Here is a 24875-nt window from a genome sequence, read left to right as displayed (position 1 = left end):
GCACCTGTTCATCATTTCCCTTACATCAGATCATAATCAGCCCACCTTGTCACAAGTTCAAATTTCTTATTATTCATAGAATTTTGCTTTCCTCTGTGCCAATTGTTTCTCTGCCTGCTGTGCTTTATTAGTTGCCCATCTCTTCGTCTTTATAACTTTTAGGTGATTGAAGTCTTCCCCTCCCATTGATGCAAAATAGGCAAGGGGCATCAACTAACTATTTCCGCACCATGGCATATGTTACTTTTCTTGCCGAAATGTGGTACATCTTGTCTGTATCTTTTACAAATAAGAGTATCTTTATAGCATCTTGAGTCACAGCTCAAATCTGGTCATGGTAGAGGAATCTATAACTTGGGAAGGTGGACATACCCTCACAATGGAACCCTAGTGGTGGATCCAGCACCTATTGTTGGATGATTTAGTGCAAGATAGGAATTACCTCATGAAACTGAATTCCAATTGTGAAACCAGAGCCTATTGTTATCCCATTTACTGGATTCTCAGTGGTGGATCTAAGGCGTGAAATAAGAGCACTGGTCTTAAGGTAGGAACTACCTTCTTTGTTGGAGTACAGTGGTTAAGAAAAAGGCCGTTTTAGTAGCACCAAACATATAGTGGGAATATCTCTAGAACAATGCAACAATTGCAACACCAGGCAAGGGGCAATTTAGACAACATGGTTACACTGCGGACATGTTTTTGGGAGGTAGAAGGAAACCAGAGAACCTGGAAAAACACTCAAGAACCTTAATCTCCTCTTAGGTACTTAAAATGATCAAATATACTATATTTATTTTTTTAGTACATACATTGGTGATACAGAGACCTAAAGCATTCTTTCAATGTTATAGATTTATAAATGTCCTATATAAAATATCTTCTATTATAGATAGAAGTAAAAACCTACACCAAAGTGGGTACCAAGTGGACCTTCTTCAGGCAGAAAAGAACCCTTTCAACAAATCTTTGAAGGACCCTTTTCGCCTCAAGAATATAGAAGCTGCTGTGGAGGAGCTGTTAAGTTGGCTGAAACAGCTGGTCATCACTACAGAAATAAATTGGCAATCATGAGGTCCTTGTAAATCATCAGAACCTGGAACTGTGTCGAGTAAAGGCATTCCTGAGGGTTTGGTAATTATACTGCTTTAGTACATGTCTACTAAGAATAGTACAAACCATATTTAATAAATGTTGGGACACTTTGTAAAATGTAAATAAATACAGAATACAACGATTTGCAAATTTCATCCATCCACATTCTATTCATAATAATTCAAAATAACAATGTTTAAATGTTGGTAGCTTCCTGTGTTTGACTTGTTTGCTGCGAGGTCTGTGTTTGTATTTCTGTTGGCATTTTTTAACTTTAACTTTACAGTTGATCTTTTTTCCTCCTTTAATAATCCTGAACAATTGTTCTTTTTGTCTTCCTGACTTGTGCCTGTAGCTCGTTAACCGAATATCACCAGTGTTGATTACATTTATTGCCTCACACTTTATCTTATCTCGATTTATTATTATAAGCACTATGTCGGTTGTGTGTCTGCCTTTGAGCACAGGTGAGGACTCGTTTGAGTTGCACATGGTGGAGTTGGAGCTGGAGTGTGTGGGGAAACTAATCCGCGACCTACATGCAAAGTATTCCCAGCTGCGAGAGGTTAATTCTAGGGTTGAACCTAATGCACCCAGCACCTCAACTCTGCCCAGGCCTAGCGCACCAAGAACGCAGCCCGACCAGGTATCGTCCACTCCGGCACCGGGGCACCATGAACCCTGGATGCTGCAGCAACGGAAGACGCAAGCCAAGCCCCGGTTGAGGAAGTCTCCACCACAACCGGCCTTTGAGGTCTCGAACGAGAAATCGCTTCGCCCCTCTCCGCAAAACGGAACGTGATAAAGCAATTCTTGGAGATTCCATCTTCCGGCATGTCCGCGCTACTGGAGCCAAAGGTAAGGTACACACGTTTATAGTGCTCTTCTTAATGTTAGTCAGAGATTTGGATTCAGGTTTAAATCATTTAAAGTGCTCGTTTTTACTCTACTTTCAGACATACAGAAAACCCCCACAATCTCTCGCTCTGGCCACCATGTACAGACCCCCAGGGCCCTACGCTGATTTTCTTCAAGAGTTTGCTCGTTTCCTCTCAGACCCCTTGATCAATTTTGATAAAGTGCTGCTTGTAGGAGTTTTTAATATTCATGTAGCTGATACAAATGATGCCCTAGGATGCACAACTGCACTGCTTTACAAGTATAGGACAGGAAGAGCTGTATGATGTTATTTCCAAAGCCAAATCAACATGTCAGTTAGATCCCATTCCAACTAAACTACTAAAAGAAGTGTTACATACAGCTGGTGAGCCTCTTCTCAATATTATTAGCTCCTCACTATCTGTAGGTCACATCCCTAAATCCCTCAATTTAGCAGTTATTAAGCCCCTCATTAAGAAACCTCATTTGCATCCAAACACGCTATCGATTTACAGACCCATTTTAAATCTCCAATTTATGTCTAAGGTTTTAGAAAAGATTGTCTCTGCCCAGTTCTGTTCCTGCTTACAAAAGAACAATATCTTTGAGGAGTTTCAGTCAGGTTTTAGGCCTCATCATAGCACAGAAACTGCCCTAGTTAAAATCACTAATGACCTGTTTTTAGCTTCAGACCAAGGCTTCATCTCGCTGTTAGTTTTGCTAAATGCTTAGTGCTGCATTAACACTATAGATCATGATCTTCTCCTAGATCGCTTACAAAATTACATCGGCATTCTGGGACAGGCATTAAGCTGGTTTAAATCCTACCTGTCCGATCGTTACCATTTTGTAGACTTAAATGGAGAGCTATCCAGGTTAATGCAAGTAAATTATGTGGTGCCACAAGGTTTAGTTCTAGGACCCATGCTTTTCACAATATACATGCTTCCCTTGGGAAATATTATTAGAAGGCATGGGATTAGCTTCCACTGGTATGCTAATGATACCCAGCTATATATCTCATCAAAACCAGGCAATACATTTAATTAACTCGGATAACTGAGTGTGTTAAAGAATTAAAAGATTGGATGACCCATAACTTTCTATTATTAAATTCTGATAAGACAGAAATGTTGCTCATCGGCCCAAAAACCAGTACACAGAAGCTCCAGCATTTCAACCTGCATTTAGAAGTATGTTCTGTAACTACTGCTACTTACCTACAAAACACTAAATGGTTTATATCCCATGTATCTATCCAGTCTTCTAACACGCTACAATCCGTCACGCTCCTTCAGATCTCAAAACTCTGGACTTCTGGTAGTTTATAGAATAGCAAAGTCTTAAGGCGGTAGATCATTTTCACATTTAGCTCCTAATCTTTGGAATTGTCTTCCTGACAGTGTTCGGGGCTCAGACACACTCTCCCAGTTTAAGTGCAGATTAAAGACGTATCTTTTTAGCGAGTTCTACAAATAACACACATCACATCATAACCTTGTGCTCCAGAACATCTGATCACATCACATTATCAACTTGTGCTGTTAATATTATAAACAGCAGCTACGCTAATTCCTCTCCACTGCTTCTCTTTCTCTACCCATCCTGAGGTTGCACCAGCTCCGGTTAGGTCTTACCTCATGAAGATTGTGGACCTTTAAAGAAGTAGATGCTGCAAACATTCCGAACCATCTAGAGACGCTCCAGCACCATTTGTTGTCAATAATTTGTCATTTCAGATGGAGAATTATCTTGCTTGGTCTTCACCAGTTTTTCAGATTATATACACTCCTAGTCAAACAAAATGGGCCAAACCCAAAATAGCGATAATATGACGTTTTAATAGTCTTAAGAACAAATATTTGTTCAGGAAATGAGCAAAAAGGAAAAAAAAACTGTAGATCTCTCTCTGGCTTATTAATCCTGTCCACTTGTTATCAGGCTTTTGATGAGATGCATCATGTGTGACAGACAAATAAAGACAAAAAAGGTTTTTCTTTTTAAAAAAATCACATTTCACATTAAACAATTTAATCATTATAATTATTTTACCTTTGTGTAAAAGAAGACTATATACATGAATTTCCCTGTTTATAGATTCCCCCCAAACCCAGAGTTCACTGTAGCAAAAGTAAATGAGCAAACAAAGTCTCAGGAGGTAATATGTTCCATTCTTGCTCATTTTCCGACCAAGGATTTGGTGTTAAGACCGTTACAAGTGTAATATTTACCAAGCTGTGCTTAGCTCATTATTTTTAGGCACAGGGTTGTATATTTATTTATTTGCTTGTCTTCAGTAAGCTTGTTATTCTGCTCAGGGCCCTGGTGGAACCAGATTCTTCCCTGGGAATTCTTGTTTTGAGGTAGGAATACATTTTGGATGAGTCAGTAGGAAAAAATTAACAGCTTCATTTAGAATTCATGTAGCGAGTTGTGGCAATCAAGTCACGGTCTAGGATCATCTGCAGACGGAGAGAAGGAGGGTCGAACTGACAGGTTACTTATGTGGCTTGTTTGTGCTTTCATGATGAACGAAGTGAATCAAATAAAAGAGAGAAAGAGAGAGAGAGAGAGAGAGAGAGAGAGAGAGAGAGAGAGAGAGAGAGAGAGAGAGAGAGAGCGAAGTCGAAGTCGAAGCTGATGGAACTGGAACAAACATTAGCACAGCATTCTCACATTGAGCATGAGTGTGAACTTGAACTTGTGCATAGTCATGAGTGGCATAGAATTTTTAATTTGGTTTTTTATTGGTGTAACGTATAACAGAACAGTGTAACAGTGGGTGAACGAAAGAAAAATTGAACGGAGAACTTTCATTAAAGGTCCCATAAGTCATCCATATTTTTTCAATCACACACACACACACACACACACACACACACACACACACACACACACACACAATTTATGTTTTTGGGAGCTATGAGGAACCCAGAAAGCCAACAGGAAATCCACACATATTCTGGGAGAATGTGAGAAAGTCCACAGCTCAGGCTCAAATTGGGAAATCTCGATCGATGAGGATGCATACGGCCACCTTTGTGATTCATTTTTTATTTCATTCTTTATTAATGGTTTTAAAGATTTTTCCCTTCTGGTTTATCAGGTTTATCAAATTCTTCTAAATCTCACTCCAGATAGAATCTCTTCCTCCTGCTGTTAATGAGAAATTATTTCAAAGATAGACAGGTCTCATAATCAGCTTATGTCTACCTACAGACAGCTGTGAGGCAACACAGTGACAAAATGAACTAAAGAAAGTCTACAAAAGTGTAAACAACTCTGACAATATTTGTATTCAGCAGGAATGCTGAATTTCGCACCTTTTACAGTGTATTCGTTCAATTCTTGTAAATGTTCCAAAATGTCAGCTAGTGAATTTTGCATATTCTGGGCAAAGATTGGGGTGTTCATGATGATTCATCCTGGCACAAATGACTTCGGCCTGGAACAGAAAAAGAAGTTGGGATTTATAGTATGTTTCATCTAATTTATTCTCCATTTGGACAGGTTCATGCTGCAGTTGCTCTATGGTGGGTTTTAGAATCCAGAGTTTCAATAAAAATAATTGTAAATTCTTTAAGATGTCATAAATATGTGACTCCAGTAAAAGTAAAAGTGCTCACTTTAAACTTGAGTAAAATTACAAAAGTTTTTGCCTTTAAAAGTATTTAAGTATACAAAGTACTATGATTTATTATAACTATAATGTTCCTATTATCATTTTTATCACAAGATTCTTTACTTAATCAACTCAGTTTATGTGTAAAGACTCGAATGTGACTCTCAGCACACTGATCTATTAATAGAATGATATTAATGACTCAAACACTGATTGATTTCTATTCTATATTTCTAATCTACAATGATCATGAGCCCAAAACTACTAGAAATCACGGAAATGAGGTCACGTGTGTTGTGGTGAGTTCGAGTCTGGAGCTTCTTCATCATTTATTCCTCTCTAAATGTTCTGCTTGATGTTGAACTGATGCTGAACTGTATGTTGGTGATCAGTAAATGGACCAAGCGTCAATCAGAACGAGTTTAAAACCCTGATTGGTGACTTGCTGCGTGTTTCACCAGTTACGTTTTTATCCTCGTTAATAAAAAGGAACGACTGATTTCACTAAATGTATGATATTTGACTTTTAAATTTAGTGAAGTTAACGTTTCCCCCAAATGGAAATACGTCAGTAAAATAGAGATATGTGAACAGGCTGTAGCTATTATAGACAATTAGGTTATTGAGAGAAATAAAGCCAGACCACCACAACATTTTGACCTGCTGTTCAATCACAGAGCAAAATACAATTGGCGAGTGTCACTGTGATGGGCAGGGAAGAGAGAAAGCGAGGGTATACCCACTTATCCCAGAGAACACAGCCAAATTTTGCTCTCTTGACTGTTGCCCATGAATAAGTGGAGCATGGTCACAACTCGCAGTCTCCTAATAGAGAAGCACTTTTTTATTGATATGCTCAGGGGTCCTTTATCAGTGTTGCTGAATATTTTACATCTCAGGCAATATAAAGGTGCAATGGACAGTTACAAAGTAAATTTGTTACTGTGTAGCAATAACGTAAAAATGTAGCACATGATTTACTACAACATGCAGTTTATTTGTCTTTAAATTGCATTTAAAATAAATCCTAATATTTAAGAAATTGGTAAAAAAAAAAATTTGTTGTCTGTACTTTAAATGCCAAGCTTTGTTTTGCTTGCAGTGGTGGAAAGAGCACTGAAAAATCATACTCAAGTAAAAGTATAAATACCTAAAAGTCCTAAATACTTTAGCAACATCCTTGTCCAAGACTATGGGATGAGATTTATTCCACTACACATTTGAGCTAAACTTGTAAAATGTAGGAGATGGAAAATGTTCTACCGCACTGAGGAGGTTGGGGCTGATTCGTTGGATTTTCCTCATACCTAGTTTGCATCAAGTTGAGAAGAATTTCTTTCACTTGCTAATGTGAACACAATTTGTTTGAAAAACATGAGCAGAACTTCTCATGGTTCCTCAGCAGAAAGCCATTTTCATTTATTTACCACATTTCTGCACATGGGTGTCCTGACTGGCTAGTTCAAGGCATCATCACTTGTGAATAACTTGGTATGAAAATATTTTGCAAAAGCAAGGTCATTTATTTTCTGCGGTAGAGTTAGAGCAGCTAATTATGCTCTTTGCACTGACCTTAACTATTAATGAAGTTTTGCATATAAACAAGAAGAACTATGAATTTTTTTTTAATTACTGTTTACACCACATAAGAACCTTTTGATCAATCGGCTTTACTGTTACCCTGCTATTATGTGTTAGTGCACAAGAAAAATGTTAATCTGTTAATACAAAAAACTATTACAGAATGAAAGACTTTTTTTAAAAAGCTAAATTTTACCCTGCAGTGTGATTTTAGTGTTTTTTTTTCCCTCTATCTTTGAAATTTTAGATGGAAAGATTTTCCTATTAAATAAATTGTCTTTATCCTGTGACTGAGGCTCTTTAAATAAGTATGATTCATTAATGTAAAGCCGAACAAGCTTGATTTTGGGCAAATTTCCATTACAGATTTTACGGTTATAGGATGTTAGTGAACCATGTTGAGGTAAAGAACGGCCCAAGATGTAGCTGAGAGCATGAAAATGGTGTCAAAGTTGTCATTGATGTTTGCAGAGCAAAACTGCCTGAATGGATCAAAATAATGCTTATTTTCCTTATTTATTTGATACACGGCTCCTTTTAGCTACAATTCTGCTGCTTAGTAAGTAGTGCCATAAGATTGCATTTATATGCATGAGTTTTAATACTTAGTCATTAGAGCAGAATTATTTATAATAAAAGATTATTATAGTTGATTTCTAGTGCTATTTTTCATCTGTTTACTCGTTTAAATGTTTCTTTTCTAGTTTGTCAAATTCATCTTGTGCTTCGAGTAATTCATCAAAATCACCATATTCACCATATAAATTCCACCACATGCAAAACTCCACCATAGAGCTCAGTTAGGTTATTAGGAAATGTGTACAAAAGCTGTTTCACTCTGGATGGAACTGGATGTTAATATAGATGTTACAGGTGTTTATAAGCAGCACATTCATTTAAAACGCTGATTTAACTCGCCTTCCAGCCAATCAGAATCCGGTATGACCAAGTTATAATAAACTAGATTGTTTAGAATCAAACATAACATGAAATACAGGGTGTTAAACACATGGTACTGCAAGAGAAAAATGTCTAGTGAACAATAAAAAACACAAGGATCTTTTTTCAATCTTAGTATGCAGATTAACTCTGATTAACTTCCATGGTTGCGTTAACATTTGCAATAGATATCACACTCAATTTTCAGTGTTTTTCATTTTGTTTTGTTTTTGGGTTTTTTCGGTCCAATCTCCAGACAGATGAGATGATTTCCCGTCTGGATGGCAGTGGTTTTAAATGGAGTAAGCTCTATATAAACATAAACGCAGTGTAAAATATATTCTATCTAACATTTAAAAACATCCTTTTTCAGTGTTGATCCTATTTGTGAATGGTGGCTGAATGAGATGGATGTTGAAGCATCACTTTTTTTAAGGTTGAATGTGGTTTGAAGAGACATAGGTGTTATGTGTAGACTAAATGTATCTCAGCCATTTGTTTACAATTAGATGAGTTATTTAAACACGCGGTCTACGCTAAAGTACATTTGAGTTGTAATAGATTTTTATTTCGAGTTACTGCATTTTAGACGCTGCCTTGCTTTTAAGGTGACATTTCTGACTTGCATTAAATTGCATTGAATTTTCACGTAACATTGACCTACATTGAACATTTCTTTTTACCTGTCAACCTTGAAATGTTTTTTGTTCTGAGTTTCACAGTCTGAGTTCCTGTGCCCTGCATTTGACAGAAAAACTTCCACACATTTATTGCTTGGATTACAATTTATTTGATTTATCACTCCGAATTAGCATTTGTTTATTTAACCCATTAATGCTGGACACATTAAACCCAGCCATTAGGGGGGCACAAGCCAGTGTACTCTTAGTGCCGGTCCCAAGCCCGGGTAAATGGGGAGGGTTGCGTTAGGAAGGGCATCCAGTGTAAAACATGTGCCAAATCAAATATGCGGATCACAAATGAGAATTTCATACCGGATCGGTCGAGGCCCGGGTTAACAACGACCGCCACAGGTATCGTTAGCCGACAGGGTACCGGTGGAAATTGGGCTACTGTTGGCCGAAGGAGGAGAAGGAGAGGAGGAAGGCGTCTACAGAGACGGCAGGAAAAGGAGCAGTGTAGGAGAGTAGAGGTTCGGGTTGGTACTTTAAATGTTGGTACTATGACGGGTAAAGGGAGAGAGGTAGCTGATATGATGGAGAGGAGAAAGGTAGATGTGTTGTGTGTTGAGGAGACCAAGTGGAAAGGGAGTAAGGCCAGGAACATTGGAGGTGGGTTTAAACTGTTTTATCATGGTGTGGATGGGAAGAGAAATGGTGTAGGGGTGATTCTGAAGGAAGCGTACAGTAAGAGTGTAGTGGAGGTGAAGAGAGTTTCTGATAGGGTGATGATCGTGAAGGTGGAAGTTGAAGGGATGATGATAAATGTCATCAGTGCCTATGCTCCACAAGTTGGCTGTGAGATGGAGGAGAAAGAAAGATTCTGGAGTGAATTAGATGAAGCGGTAGTACCTAGGAAAGAATGATTGGTGATTGGGGCAGACTTTAATGGGCATGTAGGTGAAGGGAACAGAGGTGATGAGGAGGTGATGGGTAGGTATGGTTTTAAGGAGAGGAATGTGGAAGGGCAGATGGTGGTAGATTTTGCTAAAAGAATGGAAATGGCAGTGGTGAACACGTATTTTAAGAAGAAGGAGGATCATAGGGTGACGTATAAGAGTGGAGGAAGGTGCACACAGGTGGATTATCTTCTGTGTAGGAGATGCAACCTGAAGGAGATTGGAGACTGTAAGGTGTTGGCGGGGGACAGTGTAGCTAGACAGCATCGGATGGTGGTCTGTAGGATGGTTTTGGAGGCGAAGAAGAAGAGGAGGAAAGTAAGGTTTGAAAGAAGAATAAGATGGTGGAAACTGAAGGAGGAAGAGTGTAGTGTGAGGTTCAGGGAAGAGGTCAGACAGGGGCTTGGTGGTGGTGAAGAGGTGCCGGATGATTGGGCAACTACTGCAGGAGTGATGAGGGAGGCAGCTAGAAAAGTACTTGGTGTGACATCTGGAAATAGAAAGCAAGACAAGGAGACGTGGTGGTGGAATGAGGAAGTGCAGGAGAGCATTAGGGGAAAGAGATTGGCAAAACAGAAGTGGGATCAACAGAGTGATGAGAAGAGTAGGCAGGAGTACAAGGAGATGCGGCAGCAGGTTAAAAGGGATGTGGCGAAAGCCAAGGAAAAGGCATATGAGGAACTGTATAAGAGGTTGGACACTAAGGAAGGAGAAAAGGATTTATACCGATTGGCCAAGCAGAGGGACCGAGCTGGGAAGGATGTACTGCAAGTTAGAGCAATAAAGGATGGAGAAGGAAATGTGTTGACTAGTGAGGAGAGTGTGTTGAGAAGATGGAGGGAGTATTTTGAGCAGCTGATGAATGAGGAAAATCAGAGAGAGAGAAGGTTGGAGGATGTGGAGTTGGTGAAGCAGGATGTAGATAGGATTAGTAAGGAGGAAGTGAGAGCAGCGATTAAGAGGATGAAGAATGGAAAGTCGGTTGGACCAGATGACATACCGGTAGAAGCGTGGAGATGTTTAGGAGAGATGGCAGTGGAGTTTTTAACCAGATTGTTTAACAGGATTCTGGAAGGGGAGAGGATGCCTGAGGAATGGAGAAGGAGTGTGCTGGTACCGATCTTAAGGGAGCATAAGGGAGATGTGCAGACCTGCAGTAACTACAGGGGAATTAAGTTGATCAGTCACACCATGAAGTTATGGGAAAGAGTAGTGGAAGCCAGGCTGAGAGAAGAGGTGACCATCTGTGAGCAACAGTATGGTTTCATGCCGAGGAAGAGCACCACAGATGCCTTATTTGCTTTGAGGATGTTGATGGAGAAGTATAGAGAAGGACAGAAGGAGCTGCATTGTGTATTTGTGGATTTAGAGAAAGCGTACGACAGGGTGCCGAGAGAGGAGTTGTGGTATTGTATGAGGAAGTCAGGTGTGTCAGAGAAGTGTGCAGGACATGTATGAGGACAGTGTGACGGCAGTAAAGTGTGCAGTAGGTACGACAGACTGGTTCAGGGTGAAGGTTGGACTGCATCAAGGATCGGCCCTGAGCCCTTTCCTGTTTGCAGTGGTGATGGAGAGGTTGACGGACGAGGTCAGACAGGAGTCTCCCTGGACTATGATGTTTGCAGATGATATTGTGATTTGTGGTGAGAGTAGAGAGCAGGTTGAGAAGAGCCTGGAGAGGTGGAGATATGCGCTGGAGAGAAGGGGAATGAAAGTCAGTAGGAGTAAGACAGAGTACATGTGTGTGAATGAGAGGGAGGGCAGTGGAGTGATGCGGTTGCAGGGAGAAGAGGTGGAGAAGGTGGAGGAGTTCAGGTACCTGAGGTCAACAGTGCAAAGTAATGGAGAGTGTGTTAGGGAAGTAAAGAAAAGAGTGCAGACAGGGTGGAGTGGGTGGAGAAGAGTGACAGGAGTGATTTGTGATAGAAGAGTATCTGCAAGAATGAAAGGGAAAGTTTATAGGACTGTGGTGAGACCTGCGATGTTGTATGGATTAGAGACAGTGGCATTGAGTAAAAAACAGGAGGTGGAGCTGGAGGTAGCAGAGCTGAAGATGTTGAGGTTTTCGTTGGGAGTGACGAGGATGGACAAGATTAGAAATGAGTTTATTAGAGGGACAGCACATGTAGGATGTTTTGGTGACAAGGTGAGGGAGGCGAGATTGAGATGGTTTGGACATGTGCAGAGAAGGGACATGAATTATATTGGTAGAAAAATGCTGAAGATGGAGCCACCAGGTAGGAGGAAAAGAGGAAGGCCAAGGAGGAGGTTCATGGATGTGGTGAGGGAAGACATGCAGGTAGTTGGTGTAAAAGAGGCAGATATAGAGGACAGGGTGGTATGGAGACGGATGATCCGCTGTGGCGACCCCTAATGGGAGCAGCCGAAAGAAGAAGAAGAAGAATGCTGGACACATTAATGCTGTGCTACATGAAGCTTTATTAGCGAGAGGGAATATACTTTATCCATCTACTTTATTTGAAACACCTGCACATTCCTGCAGTTCATCTAATCATGCAGATACTTTACAGGCTAAGCGCTTTATTTAATTTAGTTTACATCAAACACCAGCATAAGGAAAACAGTGTGTTCTCTTGACTCTGACTGAGGCATGGTGTTTTGTGCCAGATAGACTGATGTGAGGATTCCAGAAACTGATGATCTTCTGGGATTCTCGCACAAAACGGGCTCTAGAGTTTCCATGGAATGGCGAGAAAACAAAAAACATTATGCATAAGAGTTTTCAGAGAAGAACTGATCACTGCTAAAATCTGCAAAACATCAAATCTTTTGGTGGATGAGCTACAACAGAAGATGAGCAAATGTCTTCAGGTTCGCTCTGTTTTAGTTCCGGCGATGCCAATAAAGAGTAGAGAGACACCAGCTCTCAGGGAGAGAACCACCAATCAGAGAAGAGTGGAAGGGTCGGCAAAAGGTGATTGAGTGCGGGTGGGTGAAAGACGTGCCGGTCGGCGAGTGCACTCAGGCAGACAATAAGAAAGAAGAGTGGCGGGAGCTAAAGAGAGAAATTGTGCCATGAGTGAGACGGGCGGATGGCAATGAAAAAAAAGATTTGCCAAACTGGGAGACAGTGGGTGAGCCTCGGTGTGAGAACTGCAGAGCAAAGTGTTGGGGTGATAATGAAAGTAAATAAAGAAAACTTTGCTTGGTGAACTTTTTCTGTCTCTCTTTCTTCCAGCACGGAACCAGTAAATTTGCTACAGCCTTAAAAATAAGAAAATGGGTGAGAAAGAAGAGTGTGGGTTTGTACTAGAAGAGAGTAGGGATTTTTCCTCCCTAGTTTTTTACTTTGTTCCCAATAAAAGTCTGTTGTCAATTTTTAAAGTGTAGAATTATAAGTGAACACCTGGACTTCGGTCACCCCACACCTTACACACCGTTATGCAGAGCAACTTACAATTATACCATTTATACACCTGAGCAGGTGAGGGTTGAGAGGCTTGTTTAAGGGCCCAGAAGTGACAGTTTGGTGGTGATAGGTTTGGATTCAACACCTACTGATCAGAAGTCCAATGTATTTACCAATGCACAACTATATCTTTGTAGATAATGTTTTTATTAACTAAACCTTTTAAAAAATTACAGGAAAATACACTAAACTTTTTAGTTCATAAATAAAAACAGGTTCTACACGAAGACAGAGCTTTTATGTTCTGTTAAACTCTTACACAAAAATCAATACAAGGCTACCAGAGATAAGGCTAAAACTAGCTGTAGCTGTTTAGCCATAATTACCTATTATTGGTCATTTTTTCTTAGAAAAAGCTACAGCATGATGCCAGGAAGGATAAAAGAAATAGATCCTTTTGATCAATTCCACAAATGAGATTATCTCTGATTGTATTGTTTAGCGTTGCTAATCAAGTTTTGAAAGGTCTTTAACATCTTAAAAAGAATCTGGAATCTGAAAGGCTAATTACTATGGTATGAGCTTACGGTTCAACCTGGTATCAACGTATCAACAATCTGTCTGACTAAATGGAACAATCTGAACATGTTTTACAGCTGATTAGCAGAATGTATATGTAATTATGCATGCTCGTTATCCCTGTGTAAAAAAATAACCTAGATGCTGGAATGGGAGTATCCAAGGATACAAGGAGGAGATTACTTTAAAAAGACAGTGTTATCTGGCTGTCACTATAGCGTCATGCCAGGGGACATGCTAGTAGCTCAATCAGTTTTTCAGCTGTAATAACATATAAATACCTGACTTTTCCAGCCGCATGTGGCTCTTCCCCAAACTACCTGCTATTATTACCACAAAGGTGGTGGCTCACGGTTGTGTAGGATGTCTTTCGTTGCGGTCGCATCACATCTTTCCTTCACTTAAACTAGTAGGCCTAAGCCTGTTCCAGCATGACCAAGCCCTTGTGTACAAAAATACGATTTACTTGGGCTGGAGTTAAAGATCTTAACTGGCCTGCTATAAACTTCTGACCTCCAACCTACTGAGAAGAAAGTGAACGCTGACTACTCTCCAGGCGTCCTCACCTCACCTACACAAATGCCTGACGTTACGAACATCCTTGTGGCTGAATGAACACAAATCTTCTCAAGTACACTCCAAAATCCAGTGGAACATATTTTCAGGCTTTTATAACAGCAAATAGAGACTAAATGTGGAATAGAATGTTCAAAAAAGCACATGCTACTCCAATTATACTATGTATAAATATATAATTGTTGGTTCAGATTTAAACAATCTTTCTCATTAATACCACACTGCAGACCTTAATGAAATACATCATCATCAGTTTGTTGATGGCATAGTATCATTTAAAAGTGATTCATAAGTTAGCAACAACAAAAAATGTTGATCTGAAAAGACATTTAATGTTCTAAACTGGGCAGTTAATGAATGAATGGAAATGAGCAATTCATATGATTCATATTCCTTTATATTAACTCAGACAGATTTTTTTCAACATGTACTTCACTAACACTTTAATCATGTTTACAGCTCTGGCTTAATTGTTATGTAAAGCATTAGGTGGACACACTCATGTAGATATTATCACGGATGAAACCATCAATCAACTTACAAACTGGTGCCACTATGGTCCAGTAACAGCAAACAGTTTATTCAGTGCACAGCACACGCCACTTAATCAATAATAATAGTGAGTCAGCCCAGGGAGAAAATGTCTTGTCTGGGATGGAAGAAATGCCACTGCAAACGTTTGGGCAATTAACTTCTCTGCACCTTTTGTGTTGGTTCCTGAACTTGATTTGCTATGTGTTTCATTTGTTTTGGGTTTTTTTTTTTCCCCCCGAATAAAAATATCTCTTGCTTTCCTGAGGCAGAGGAATTTAATGATATAAAAGGTTGTCTTTGTTTCCAGGTGGCTCCAAGATTCATTGTCAAGACTCAAGCATTGCAAGTACTCCAATAAGCAAGAAAAACTACAGCTACAGCTACAGCTACAGTGAAGTGAGACAAAGTATGAAGGGTAAACAATGACCATGTTTTTTCGAGTTCTGGAGTTGCAAGTGTTCTTTTCATATAAATCTCCTTCATATGCTGAAACGGTAGAAAAAAAAAACATATGTTGCATTCCGGGAACTGGGATTTCAATTAGGATTCTTTTTTCGGTGCTTATAATGGTAGATTTGAGTGTTTTTTACTTCTCTTTTAGTCCTTGCTTACATCATCACAACATTTCATACTTTTCAAGACATATTAAGGACGATATAAACCATAATGAGATTGATGATATGAATCTAGAGCCTTAACACTGTAAATGTAAATAGTGCCTGCATGGGAAATGTATATAATCTTGCAATTATTTTTAATTATCTGGTTAAATTAATATTATTAACCAGAAGTAACATCTCACACACATGTGAATTAATCCATGTAATAAACACAGGAAAGAAAATATTATTTTTATTAGCAGCTTTTATTATATTATGTCTATCGCCAGCTATTAAATTATTGCATTTAGTCTGCACAATACAATCAAATAATTGATAATATAAAATATATATATGTTTATCTGACCACAAGATGTGGTATGTGCTTTTTGGACATCCTATTCCATATTTAGTCCCTATTTTCTGTTCAAATCTTGAAAGATGTTCCACTAGATTTTGGAGTGTGCTTGTTTAGATTTGTGTGAGATTCATTCCGACAGTTAGTAACGCCAAGTACTGATGTAGGTGAGAAGATAAGGAGGCCTGAGGTGCAGTCAATGTTTACATTCATTTCGACGTTGTTCAATAACATTGAGGTTAAAGATCTGGAGTAGGCCACTCTAGAAAATAAAGAATATTTACAGTATTTGACCGACATCCTTATGTAGAGCGACTTACAAGTATCTCATTCATCCAACTGAGCAGCTATGGGAGTTAAGGGCTTTTCTCAGTGGCCCAGGAATAGCAGCTTGGTGCAAGGATTTGAACTCACAACCTTTTAATCCAAAGTTCAATGCCTTAACCACTAAGCTATCACCTTCCCATACTGTATTTATGCACATCAGCAGGAGCAGTGTTATGTTAAAACTGGTTTAAGTGTCATAGTTGAAGGGAAGGGAGAATTTACAATCAATACAACTGTGTGCCTCAAACTTTGTGGTAAATTTTGAACAAGAACCTCACATGGCTGGAAAGTGTCTGATTACTTTTGGTCCTATAGAGTATATATAAAGAGAGGTTTTTTTTTTTCTTATCACAACATAGTGTAATTTACTACTCATACTCAATTCCTCCAAAGTACAATGGTTCAAAAACATATTTATTGTCTGTAGCCTTGTGTTTTATTTGCACAGTGCTGTGGCTTTACTATATATTTGCTCTTCTGGACGATTCTTAATTGCATTTTGGGGCTGAGCAACTGAATTATGACAATGAAAGATCTATCTATCTATCTATCTATCTATCTATCTATCTATCTATCTATCTATCTATCTATCTATCTATCTATCTATCTATCTATCTATCTATCTATCTATCTATCTATCTTGACAGCAAAATCCATATATCAATTTTTTTTTAACCATTAATGCATTATGAAACCGATTAATTGAGGTTTACACTAGTAAGTGTTCTTGTATATTGATTTATAAAAGCAAACACTGCATTTCTCATGTAAATGCCCCTAAAAACAATTTGCAAATAAATCCACTTGATAAATGCACCCCAATAGCCATATAGGAACTACATAAGGTCTTCAGTAGATAAAGATAAAGTAATGGTCTGGCAGGAGAAACAGTAGACTTTACATAGCAGGAATCCCTGGGGATGGTGACTAAGAACCAGTTCAATGCACAAAACCCACAGAAGGAGAGAGCAAACAAACCAAGGCTTAGGAATACCAAACAGACTGTAAACCAAATATGTACTATTTGAAATTGGACTTAGTTTAAACACTAAAAGTTGTTCAAAAACTAGAAACTATACATTGTTTGGTATCATTTACAGACCTTCTTAAACATGGTTGCATGGTTATTTCTTTTACTCGGCTCGGGGGCTATTGTGCGTAATTCAGCATGCTGGGTTTATAGTAGCATTATGGGCTGCTACATAAATACCTAACTGTTATTTCCAGGTAGATAATCATTATGTTTTCTCTGCCATATTTTCTCTGGTTATAGGATTGTTATAGTTAGACCTGTAGGCTGCTTCCACACTAGGTGGGTTTGTAGAAGAAAATGTGTTGTTATGAACAACAATAATTGACAAGCAAACAGCAACTATAGCAACGTGTGCATCTACAGCCCAGAATACAATTTCTTTTTTTTTTTTTTTTTTTTTTTTTTTTTTTTTTTTTTTTTATGAACTTGTTAGGTTTGAAAAAAAACAAAATAAAACATGCAGAGTCAATATTCTACTCTAACTACAGGGGTTAAAACAACCCATGCTGGTGCAGTCCTTAGAGATCCCTGTGCTTGATTTCCAAATTTACCCCAATTGTATTATTTTGAACCAAGCAAGTTTTAAAGTGTAGATACTGAATTTAAACATGTCTTCAAGTAAAAAAACACATAGTCTGAATTAGATGAAGTTAGCAGGATTTGATTTAAAGACACACACACACACACACACACACACACACACACACACACACACACACACACACACACACACACAGACAGCCCTTAGTCTTCATTCTACCAATTCCTCCATTAAGATAGACATATACTGTACATATTATATAGACACTTGAGCAAAAGATTACTTTGAACATGCTTTCTGAACATTCCAGTTAGTCCCCATTTGCTATTAAAACAACTTACACTCTTATGGAGTGTGCTTATAAAGATTTGTGCTTATTCAAACACAAGAGCATTATTAAAGTCAGGTACTGATGAGCATTTACATTGACCCCAAAGGTGTTAAGTAGGGTTCTGGTCAAAGCTCAACATCCTCCACTCCAACCCATGAAAACCATATCTACGTATATGGTGCACGGGGCCCTGCCATGCTGGAGCAGGATTTGCTTGAGAAAGAAAATTAAATGATATAGTGATGGACAGTAATGAAGTAAATTGAATTCATTACTGTACTTAAGTAGTTTTATCATTTAGTGAGACTTTTACTGTAACTTGACTATATTTTAAAGTCACATATAATATTTTTTACTCAGCTATATTTTGTGAAATCAGTCTTAAGTATGTTTGAAGGCGAATACTTTTTGTACTTTTACTCAATTTAAATGGAGCACTTTTACTTTTACTGGAGTGATATTTTATTGAGTGCATCTCTACTTTAACTTAACTACATGGTTTGTGAACTTCACCCCACCACACAATGTCATATAGTAAAAGCAGAACTAGCTTATTTTTTTTTCATTTATTTAATTTACATTTCACCCTCATCGCTGTCGTATTTTGCAGATTGACACTATGTTGTGCAGACATCCTATTGATGTGATTTTAGATGAGCACTGTGGCAGTGTTGAGATTTTATTCAAAACTTTCTAACACAACATTTTGGTTGTCACAATGTCACCTGGATCCTATAAACAAAGAAGTCTTTACCGTTGTGCGATTTTTGCCTGCAACAGCAAAATCAGGCCAAAAATGTAAAAGTATAAAGCTGGTTTAAGGCAGCAAATCTTACTTATCTGTTTACACTCTTACTTATTTTTTATATTTGCTAATTTGCATAGAAAATTTACTTCCCAGCATGATTTATTCAGTGGAAGTAAGTCCAAGATCCCAAAGGAGACCAAGGTCAGGAATGAAAGAAGGACTAAAGACTGAAGTGGCAACACTATTTTGTGGGTAAGGGTGATTACACCAGCTGCTGAATGTATTAATTTTACAATTTAACATTTTGTGTATCAGTTTTAATTACTGTGAAATTCGCTGGTTGCCATACTATTATTTTCCCAGTAAGCGTTACTTTTAATGGTTGCCATAGGTACTTCTATCAGGGGGTGGCTGATGTAGCATTCCACTTTTAACAGCAAATCAGCTTTCTTGTTGCTAAAATTAAACAATAGAGTTGAACTACAATAGCAAAGAGCTTTGTATATTAAATTCACCAGTGTGTATATGCATGATTATCTTTAAAATGAAAGAGAGAAGCAGTGTGCACTCTTTGCCATCAGTGGTAAAAGTGCAAAAGGCTGACCATCATGAGTGCTCTGTGATGAGTCGTATGTTTTCTCTCTCATTGGTGAGTGTGAAAACATTATTTATGTAAAACATAGACTGAAAAAAAAATTTTTTTGTAGAGCTTTGGAATTTTTCTGCTGGGCTTTAATATTTTTCACTTGGATTAGTTAATAGTAATGTTCTTCTTCTTTTTCTTTCAGCTGCTCCCATTAGGGGTTGCCACAGCGGATCATCCGTCTCCATACCACCCTGTCCTCTACATCTGCCTCTTTTACACCAACTACCTGCATGTCTTCCCTCACCACATCCATGAACCTCCTCCTTGGTCTTCCTCTTTTCCTCCTTCCTGGTGGCTCCATCCTCAGCATTCTCCTACCGATATAATTCATGTCCCTCCTCTGTCCAAACCATCTCAATCTCGCCTCCCTCACCTTGTCACCAAAACGTCCAACATGCGCTGTCCCTCTAATAAACTCATTTCTAATCTTGTCCATCCTCGTCACTCCCAACGAAAACCTTAACATCTTCAGCTCTGCTACCTCCAGCTCCACCTCCTGCCTTTTACTCAATGCCACTGTCTCTAATCCATACAACATCGCAGGTCTCACCACAGTCCTATAAACTTTTCCTTTCATTCTTGCAGATACTCTTCTATCACAAATCACTCCTGTCACTCTTCTCCACCCACTCCACCCTGCCTGCACTCTTTTCTTCACTTCCCTAACACACTCTCCATTACTTTGCACTGTTGACCCCAGGTACCTGAACTCCTCCACCTTCTTCACCTCTTCTCCCTGTAACCGCACCACTCCACTGCCCTCCCTCTCATTTACGCACATATACTCTGTCTTACTCCTACTGACTTTCATTCCCCTCCTCTCCAGCGCGTACCTCCGCCTCTCCAGGCTCTTCTCAACCTGCTCACTACTCTCACCACAAATCACAATATCATCCGCAAACATCATAGTCCAGGGAGACTCCTGTCTGACCTCGTCCGTCAACCTGTCCATCACCACTGCAAACAAGAAAGGGCTCAGGGCCGATCCTTGATGCAGTCCAACCTTCACCTTGAACCAGTCTGTCGTTCCTACTGCACACTTCACTGCTGTCACACTGTCCTCATACATGTCCTGCACCACCCTCACATACTTCTCTGACACACCTGACTTCCTCATACAATACCACAACTCCTCTCTCGGCACCCTGTCGTACGCTTTCTCTAAATCCACAAATACACAATGCAGCTCCTTCTGTCCTTCTCTATACTTCTCCATCAATGTTCTCAAAGCAAATAAGGCATCTGTGGTGCTCTTCCTCGGCATGAAACCATACTGTTGCTCACAGATGGTCACCTCTTCTCTCAGCCTGGCTTCCACTACTCTTTCCCATAACTTCATGGTGTGGCTGATCAACTTTATTCCCCTGTAGTTACTGCAGGTCTGCACATCTCCCTTATGCTTAAAGATCGGTACCAGCACACTCCTTCTCCATTCCTCAGGCATCCTCTCACCTTCCAAAATCTTGTTAAACAATCTGGTTAAAAACTCTACTGCCATCTCTCCTAAACATCTCCACGCTTCTACCGGTATGTCATCTGGTCCAACCGACTTTCCACTCTTCATCCTCTTAATCGCTGCTCTCACTTCCTCCTTACTAATCCTATCCACTTCCTGCTTTACTAACTCCACATCCTCCAACCTTCTCTCTCTCTGATTTTCCTCATTCATCAGCTGCTCAAAATACTCCCTCCATCTTCTCAACACACTCTCCTCACTAGTCAACACATTTCCTTCTCCATCCTTTATTGCTCTAACTTGCAGTACATCCTTCCCAGCTCGGTCCCTCTGCTTGGCCAATCGGTATAAATCCTTTTCTCCTTCCTTAGTGTATCCGGTATGAAATTCTTATTCGTGACCCGCATATTTGATTTGGCACATGTTTTACGCTGGATGCCCTTCCTAACGCAACCCTCCCCATTTATCCAGGCTTGGGACCGGCACTAAGAGTGCACTGGCTTGTGCCTCCCTAATGGCTGGGTTATTAGTTAATAGTAATGTATTGGACTTATATTGTAAAGAAGTGTGATTGTAATGTGATGTATTGTGATTATATTGTGTTGTGTGATGTAGTGTGACTATAGTGTGATGTAGTGTGATTATAGTGTGATGTAGTGTGATTATAGTGTGATTATAGTGTGATGTGTGATCATAGTGTAATGTGTGATGTAGTGTGATTATAGTGTGATGTGTGATTATAGTGTGATGTATGATGTAGTGTGATTATAGTGTGATGTGTGATTATAGTGTGATGTGTGATGTAGTGTGATTATAGTGTGATGTGTGATTATAGTGTGATGTGTGATGTAGTGTGATTATAGTGTGATGTGTGATTATAGTGTGATGTGTGATGTAGTGTGATTATAGTGTGATGTGTGATGTACTGTGAGTATAGTGTGATGTAGTGTGATTATAGTGTGATGTAGTGTGATTACAGTGTAATGTAGTGTGATTATTGTGTGATGTAGTGTGATTATAGTGTGATGTGTGATTATAGTGTGATGTGTGATGTAGTGTGATTATAGTGTGATGTGTGATTATAGTGTGATGTGTGATGTAGTGTAATTATAGTGTGATGTGTGATGTAGTGTGATTATAGTGTGATGTGTGATTATAGTGTGATGTAGTGTTATTACAGTGTAATGTAGTATGATTATTGTGTGATGTAGTGTGATTATAGTGTGATGTAGTGTGATTATAGTGTGATGTAGTGTGATTATAGTGTGATGTAGTGTGATTGAATTGTGAATGTAGTGTGATTGTATTGTGTTTGTAGTGCGATGTAGTGTGATTTGTGATTATAGTGTGATTATAGTGTGATTGTATTGTGCTCATTTTTGGGATTTGCTTATTGGAAATGTAACATTTTGTTTTATTTCTGATCAAAGAAACAAAATGACAAAAAAAATGTTTTTTGTTGATGAAGAAAATTCAAAGAACCAAGTCACTAAACTTATCTGATCTTCCCATGAATACTTCTCACAAACCTTGAAACTCAACTCTATTCAACTGAGCTCCATTTTGATTTCAAAATTCATCTGGGCTGAACCATTGTCTCCAACGGCCGCCAAAAATTTTATTCAGCTCCATATATTTTATTGTTGCATATTATGTAACGAGATACACTAATGTGATTTTTTTTCCTTTTTTTGCACTTTCTTATACACCAGTAAAAACCACTTCGTAGATATTTCGTTACCGTTATCGCAAAATTCTTTCCGCTCTTAACCCCCATTTCCACCCTGAAATGGAACGGTCCGTCTTGTGAAACGCATTTTTTAAGCGCGAAACAGAGCGCGTGCAACATTCTCGAAGTCGCTTTATCGAGTCTGCTGTGAGGATGGTAGCAGCGCTCGCTACTTTTCCGTCTTCAGCATAAAACTTGAGGTATTTTTGTCCGAATATACTTGTCTATATGTAAGAAAATGTTTTATATATTTATCAGTAAACCATCACACAGATCATTCTTAAATTTGAAGTAAATAATAAAAGTTTGTTGGTATGGGGAAATGGAAATTAGCATAATGCTAACGGTTTTTTGATTATTAATTAAAATAAGAAAACTTACAAAACTGTATTAAATGTAAATTTTCTTATACGTTGGTCATGTTTGCTTTAAAAATTTGCATTTTTCATCAAATATCTAAAAAAAATGTGTGAATTAGTGAAAATTTACCTCAGGAACAGAAATGATGCCCTGCCCCCAAATACAATATATTGAATATATAAAGTTTATATATATATATATATTTACACACACACATAATTTTTTTTTATTCTTTTGTCAGGTATTTTTCTTTTATTCCTTAAAAAGTATTTTAATACAAATAAACTTACATTGTGATATAAGTTCCACCTGGAATGTGCCACTTTCACACATATTCACTAAATTCAATTAATTTTGTCTATACTCTCTCTCTCTCTCTCTCTCTCTCTCTCTCTCTCTCTCTCTCTCATATATATATATATATATATATATATATATATATATATATATATATATATATTATGCACTTGCACACACACACACACACACAGACACACACACACACACACACATATATATATATATATAATTTTGCTTCTTACCTTTAGTTAGAGCAGAAATACAGAACTTTCAAGAGTTGCAATGCCTTTAGTTGAATCTAGCTGCTAAGCTGATTTATATATATATATATATATATATATATATATATATATATATATATATATATATTTACTTTTAAAAATATATATTTTCTGTCCTTTTAGTTCAATGGATCTCCGTCACTGCCTGCTTGTTGTATTTCCATCTTCCTCCATGCGTCTAAATGACTGTGACTTCGCACAATCCATCAGGTCAGTCTTTCCTCTTTCTCTCTCTCTCTCTCTCTCTCTCTCTCTCTCTCTCTCTCTCTCTCTCTCTCTCTCTCTCTCTCTCTCTCTCTCTCTCCCTCCTTTTCAGACGTTATCTTTCTTTATCTGCTCCTCTCACTGCCTTCACTCTCTCTCCCTGTCTCTTTTCCTCCTGTTCAAATGTTGTCTCTGGTTCTCTCACTTACTCCTTTATCTCTCTCCCTCTCGCTTTCCCCTCCCCCCCTCTCTCTCTCTCTCCCTCTCTCCCTCCCTTTAACACCCTACACACACAGCGCAGACTGAATGCACCGATGCAAACACATGCACACCCTCGTACTATTATAATTACTAACACAATTTCTATATCATACAAATATAATCATAAGCCAAACTCTACCGATATTCCTGGGCCAAAATTGTAAAAAATTAAACCTTGAATGACATAATTATTTTATATTTAAAATAAGGTACTCAAGATTTCTTTATAATTGCTCATCAGCATTCATTCATCTTCAGTAAGAGCTTTGTCCCAGGCCTGGAGAACTTGGCTAAAGGTGGGAATATTTCCTATTCTTTTACTTTGTCCTACATTTTTCACACATGAGGGTCATTTAAAATAGCCAGTTTAGTCCGGTGCTTATTTAAAATAGCCAGTTTAGTCCGGTGCTTATTTAAAATAGCCAGTTTAGTCCGATGCTTGTTGTTGGATGTGGGAGGAAAGCCTGCAGGTTGTGAACATAGAGGAAACCCACACTTTCTCAGACAGTATCTCAAGCTCAGAAACAGGACAGAGGGCTCTGGACCTATGGGCATGTTGGCAACAACTTTTATTGCAAAACCAAGACTCGCAATTTCGTCAGCATGTCGACTTTCACTCAACATGCTGTCACTGGTGTAGTAGCATTTTTTCCTCGCTTCATTTCTTCCTACATGAGCAGCACTTTAGCCGTTTAGTCTGTCCAGCTCTAACACCTCTTCGTCTTGTACAACTTTCATGCTAATATTGCCATCAGCATCAACGCCAGCCAGTAATTAACAGACTATGTCGATCTCCCGAGCTGTTTTTACTCTGTACCTCAGCACAGCTGCTTTGCATTATGTTGAATGGTGAGTTGGTTTGTTATTTGCATCAGCATCTTCATTACCTTCATGCTGGATTTCGTTATTCCTTTAAATAATAAATGAGACAAATAAAGGTTAGGGCT

General features: G+C 38.6%; 1 protein-coding gene across 1 annotated transcript in view; it reads right to left on the bottom strand.

Moving 5' to 3' along the window:
* Positions 1-23527, bottom strand: part of npffr1l2 (neuropeptide FF receptor 1 like 2) — a 57700-nt gene extending 34173 nt beyond the window's left edge. Inside the window, exon 1 of the mRNA XM_083527408.1 lies at positions 23425-23527. The gene's annotated coding sequence lies outside the window, so the exon portion shown is untranslated. The remainder of the gene's footprint in view (positions 1-23424) is intronic.
* Positions 23528-24875: the final 1348 nt, after the last annotated feature.

Source organism: Silurus aristotelis (assembly GCF_946808225.1).
Source record: "Silurus aristotelis genome assembly, chromosome: 23".
In the NCBI taxonomy this organism is placed as follows: domain Eukaryota; kingdom Metazoa; phylum Chordata; class Actinopteri; order Siluriformes; family Siluridae; genus Silurus; species Silurus aristotelis.
The sequence above is the reverse complement of the archived record's forward strand: the minus strand, read 5'-3'. Positions and strand labels throughout refer to the sequence as shown.